Source organism: Triticum dicoccoides, chromosome 6A (genome assembly GCF_002162155.2).
Source record: "Triticum dicoccoides isolate Atlit2015 ecotype Zavitan chromosome 6A, WEW_v2.0, whole genome shotgun sequence".
In the NCBI taxonomy this organism is placed as follows: Eukaryota; Viridiplantae; Streptophyta; class Magnoliopsida; order Poales; family Poaceae; genus Triticum; species Triticum dicoccoides.
Genome location: NC_041390.1, coordinates 582,188,303 through 582,194,302, shown reverse-complemented (window position 1 = coordinate 582,194,302; position 6,000 = coordinate 582,188,303). Strand labels below are relative to the sequence as shown.

The 6,000-nt window shown below is 42.1% G+C and overlaps 1 pseudogene; it reads right to left on the bottom strand.

Moving 5' to 3' along the window:
• Nucleotides 1-2,612: 2,612 nt before the first annotated feature.
• On the bottom strand, nucleotides 2,613-5,624 carry LOC119316020 (annotated as a pseudogene).
• Nucleotides 5,625-6,000: the final 376 nt, after the last annotated feature.

Sequence of the window (6,000 nt, the reverse complement as noted above, 5' to 3'; positions counted from 1 at the left end):
AAAACCTTTACTTTCCACTTGGGGACTGCCACTAGCATGCTTAGCATGGAAGATGTTGATAATTGATGGTCGTCAAGTGAATAAGAAGGGTGCATGTCTCAAAATATCATTTATCTTTGTTTTAAAAATTGAGCTCTGGCACCTCTGCAAATCAGTGCTTCCCTCTGCGAAGGTACTATCTATTTACTTTTATGTTGTGTCATCACCTTCTAACAAACAAGCTCTAGAAACTGAGTAGAGCACAACGTTCATGATTTATGCATTGTGTATAGCTAATGTTGGGTGCATCATGACTGGATCTTTTCTACCATGAATTACAATGTTTATATCATGATTTGCGGAAGTGCTCTGCATTTATGATTTGCGGTCTCAGAAAGGGCTAGTGAGATACCATTGTTGTCATATTATATCATGATTGATTTGACAATGTGTTGCTGTTTGAAATATCTTATTATTGCTCGCTAGCTGATTATGTCATCGATATGAATCATTATAATCTTTAAGAGTTATTGTCGACATGGTTAGTCATAATGCTGGCTAAAAACCTGGGTGCTATTCAAGCTTAGTTATGCAAACAAGAGCAAAAGAGTTCGTAAAAGTTTTTCTTTCTCACTTTCAGTTTATCAACTGAATTGCTTGAGGACAAGCAAAGGTTTAGTCTTGGGGGAGTTGATACGTCTCCAACGTATCTACCTTTTCTCATTCTTTCCTCTTGTTTTGGAATTTAATTTGCATGATTTGAATGAAACTAACCCCGGACTAACGTTGTTTTCAACAGAACTATCATGGTGTTGTTTTTGTGCAGAAATAAAAGTTCTCAGAATGGAACGAAACTTTTTGAGGATTTTTATACAAAAAATAAGAATTTATGGAGCCAAGACCCACCGGAGAGGGGCACCTGGGTGGGTCCTCTCTCCACCTGGTCGATGAACTGGAGAGGGGGGCGCACGTATGACTATTTACGGAATGCATGCCTACATTATATCGATGAACTGGAGCTAGTGCCGTATCGCCCTAGGTTATAACTGTCTCATGATGAATATCATCCAACAAGTCACCGATCCAATGCCTACGAATTTATCCTTATTGTTTCTACTAAGTTACTACTGCTATCATCACTGTTACACTTGCTACAAATCACTCCTATCACTGTTTCTGTTACCGTTGCTGCTGCTACTACTATCAAAACTATCAACCTACTTTGCTACTAATCATTTTGTTGCAGATAATTAATCCCCAGGTGTGGTTGAATTGACAACTCAGCTGCTAATACCTTCAAATATTCTTTTGCTCGTGTCGAATCTATAAATTTGGGTTGAATACTCTACCCTTGAAAACTGATGCGATCCCCTATACTTGTGGGTTATCACCGCACGACGCGCCCTCGCCGCATCAGCACCAAGACTCCGCCGCACCGCCGCATCTCGCGCTACAGACGCACATCGGGAGGAGCAAAAGGGCCCCTCCGCCGCTGACGCGCATCGGGCTTCACCCGGCAGTGCCTTCTGGCGGCGGCGAGGGGAGGGGATGGTGTAGGAGGCGGGCGCGGGGTGGAGGCTAGGGTTCCCCTGCTGCCGCCCGTGAGAGCGACGCGAGGGACGTAAGTGTGACAGTTCAATATATGAGACTCTGGATCATACCCCCAAAAAAGCACTCCGTAATAGAATGTGCAAGACAGAAACTACAAAATACATTTTAGTGGCGATACTGGCTCACAGGCAAAAAGGACTATACTACCAGAATGTGCCAAAAACAACAGAACCAACAATTCAGCATTGAAACTTCTTTTGCGGGTTCATCACTGGAACTATACCAAGCAAAAAAAATCACCTGTAAAATGCACAAGAAACAAAAGAACCAACGGCCATAAATTTGTATGTACAATGTAGCGTGAGTTGGAAAGATTGAATTATGTATAACATGCATTTTAATATTCACATTCAGAATTCAAATGGCCCAGGAGAGACAGTTAGCCGCTCATGGAAAGACATAAATCTTCTTGATCAGGCATTACATAATTGTACACTAAAATTCAGCTATTTAATTTTGATTCTCGGTAAGAATCACAAGATTGGATTTGAAGATACAAATGGTAGGAGACAAACCTGAGGTGATAGCTGAGGAGCTTCATTCGTCTGGGTCCCAACGGCTCCAAGTCAGTAGGGAACTCATGATCTGGGAGATTCGCCGGCGAAGTCACAATGCTGTGGCGGAATGGATATGCATCTCATCTCCACTTGGTGATTATCCTGCCCATACAGGAAACATGCATCACGTGTCCATAGATTCTACGTAGGTGCAATTCTCTGATATAAGTTCATATAAGCAATCTTCTTTGCCATGAAATAAACTGCACCCATGAATGCAAATTGTGAACGACTCAAGAATATTGCATTTTTTCAAATAACTACATCTGGTAATAAACTGAACTAAAGAAATACTTGCAATAAACTAATGGTCTGTCCGTATTTCTCAGGAGCCGCAACCATGCATCACTACATTGAATCAGTCACTGGCGCAAGACTAACTTTGTGGGTTGGATGTGAAATTTTACAATAGATACAATGCCATGAGTTTATACTCTCGTTTTCTTTCATCAAATTAACTGGTGCCTAGCTGTCAGGACTGCAAATTCAAGTAAATCCAAGAATGAGGAAAACTAAAGCGATTACTATGCATAGAAACTAGACAGAAAGATTGTTATAAAAAGTTTTACATGTTTCTCAATCTCGGCTATTTTTTGCCTGTGCTGTGACGGTGGAGCAGAAGTATTATCATTGTTTTTCTTTGCATAATCTGAAAGAATGAGATCCCTGAGCGCACATTCCACCTTCAAACACTACTCATTAGTCAAAGATTGATGTCCAGATATGATGCGGTTCCGTAACCATTGCCTTGTCGGGCTTCAGCAACATATTGGCCTTCTCATTATTGACATGTAATGCTTGATACGTCCATTTTGCATCATGCTTTTATATCGACATTTATTGCATTATGGGCTGTTATTACACATTATGTCACAATACTTATGCCTATTCCCTCTTATTTTACAAGGTTTACATAAAGGGGGAGAATGCCGGCTGTTGGGATTCTGGGCTGGAAGAGGAGCAAATATTAAAGACCTATTCTGCACAGCTCCAAAAGCCCTGAAACTTCACGGGAGTTATTTTCAGAATATATAAAAAATACTGAGCGCAAGAAGTACCAGAGGGGGGCACTCACCAGCCACAAGGATGGGGGGCGCGCCCCTGCCTCATGGGCTCCCTGGTGGGCCTCCGATGCCCATCTTCTGCTATATGGAGTCTTTCGTTGATAAAAAAAAATCATAAGCAAGCTTTCAGGATGAGACTCCGCCGCCACAAGGCAGAACCTTGATGGAACCAATCTAGGGCTCCGGCGGAGCTGTTCTGCCGGGGAAACTTCCCTCCGGGAGGGGGAAATCATCGCCATTGTCATCACCAACGATCCTCTCATCGGGAGGGGGTCAATCTCCATCAACATCTTCACCAACACCATCTCCTCTCAAACCCTAGTTCATCTCTTGTATCCAATTCTTGTCTCTAAGTCTGGGATTGGTACCTGTGGGTTGCTAGTAGTGTTGATTACTCCTTGTAGTTGATGCTAGTTGGTTTACTTGGTGGAAGATCATATGTTCAGATCCTATATGCACATTAATACCCCTCTGATTATGAACATGAATATGCTTTGTGAGCAGTTACGTTTGTTCCCGAGGACATGGGAGAAGTCTTTCTATTAGTAGTCATGTGAATTTGGTATTCGTTCGATATTTTGATGAGATGTATGTTGCCTCTCCTCTAGTGGTGTTATGTGAACGTCGACTACATGACACTTCACCATTATTTGGGCCTAGAGGAAGGCATTGGGAAGTAATAAGTAGATGATGGGTTGCTAGAGTGACAGAAGCTTAAACCCTAGTTTATGCGTTGCTTCGTAAGGGGCTGATTTGGATCCATATGTTTCATGCTATGGTTAGGTTTACCTTAATACTTTTGTTGTAGTTGCGGATGCTTGCAATAGAGGTTAATCATAAGTGGGAGGCTTGTCCAAGTAAGGACAGCACCCAAGCACCGGTCCACCCACATACCAGATTATCAAAGTACCGAACACGAATCATATGATTGCGATGAAACCTAGCTTGACGATAATTCTCATGTGTCCTCGGGAGTGCTTTTCTCTATATAAGAGTTTGTCCAGGCTTGTCCTTTTCTACAAAAAGGATTGGGACACCTTGCTGCACCTTATTTACTTTATTTACTTGTTGCTCGTTACCAATTACCTTATCACAAAACTATCTGTTACCTATAATTTCAGTGCTTGCAGAGAATACCTTGCTGAAAACCGCTTATCATTTCCTTCTGCTCCTCGTTGGGTTCAACACTCTTACTTATCTAAAGGACTACGATAGATCCCCCATACTTGTGGGTCATCAATGCTCTTAGTATAAGCACAAGATGAGAGAGTGCAATGTAGGATGAGATACTTTTCAACATGTCATCGTATATGTTACAAAGAACCATCTGCGGTTCCGTAGCTTTGAGACCAAACTGGTCAATCTTCTAGCAAGCTTGGAACGGCAGATGGACTTCTAACATACACTTCCTTGTCACAATAATTTGCTTTGGTTGCTCTTCAAATGGAAGTGATCAAACTAGTGCAGCAACCTCCTCCGCTATTTTCCACTTGGTCAGTTGCCCTAGACGCTTTTCTCCTTCCCATACACACTTATGTGGGTGACCTGCAGATTAAAATCCATTTTCATTCAAGTCTTCAAAGTTGTGATGCTGCACAGTTATGCCATAATTGCAAGAAAACTAGAGCTAAACGAAAAATAAAGGGAAAATTTTGTTAAGACAGATATGGCTCGGTGGGTTAAGATAGACTTTTTCTTATTCTCTCCCTCAGCACATACATAGCAGGATTTGACTATCAAAAGAGAAAACAAAGAAGCATGTCATTTATTAAATAAGACATTGTTTACTAAAACAGATATATTGGCATAGAGCTAGATTTGTTACAGCTGGCATGGTTATTACCTTCATGATCTTGTTCATTGCTTGCTAGAGGAGGGGCTTTCACCTGACGAAGCAGTTACCAAAAGTAGAGTGCAAATTAGAAGGTAGATCAGTCCAATCATCACCACTGAAAGAAATACTAATAAACATTAAGCACAGAAGACTCAAACAAGGCAATAAATTGGTAGTCAATGGATACTCATAATCATACCAGTCGGAGAAGGGTAGATGGACATATTATCCATCGTGTAGTCCATAAATTTTGTTCTTATGTAACGTTCTATGTCGTGTGAATCGTACTCTCCCCATCTTAGTTGCACATCAATCCAATACTTGTTACTGGCTTTCTGATCGAAGACATCCTTTGACTTAGAACAAAGCTTGGCCTGGACATGTGCTTTCTGATTGAAGACGTGATCTGCTTTGCGGCGGCATGGTTGGTGGCAAGATGCTCCAAGAAAATCCTTGCATGGCTATAGCTGCAGCAGTGGCTGCGAACAATGGAGACATTTGTGGGCGCCGTCTCCTCCCTGGAGGCCTTGACCGTCCCCTAGGTCCACTTCGCTGGACCTGGGAGCGGCGGCGCGACATCGTCCCTTCCTTGGAATTTCTGCCTGAGTGCTTGTAGTGTTGGTTGCCTTGCCGATCTCATGAGGCTTGGGGTGGCATGGTGTTGGGCGATGGTGGTTATTGTGGGGATGGCCTTCGGGTGCTATGTACATCGTCGCCGGTGTCTCTTGGAAGACATCTTCCACAAGTCCGGTTGTTTCCTGCTGTCCACCCGCCGATCTCTAAACATCTAATTTTCCATCATTAGAGTAATCATAATGCTCACTTACTGGACCTAAAATCTCATAATCCATCTAACATCTTTGATAATCTCCTCAAGATCACAATCACCTAACTAAATCAAATAAAAACTCATCGTTCATCGTTAAATTTGCTTTAAGATCACAAATAACCTAAC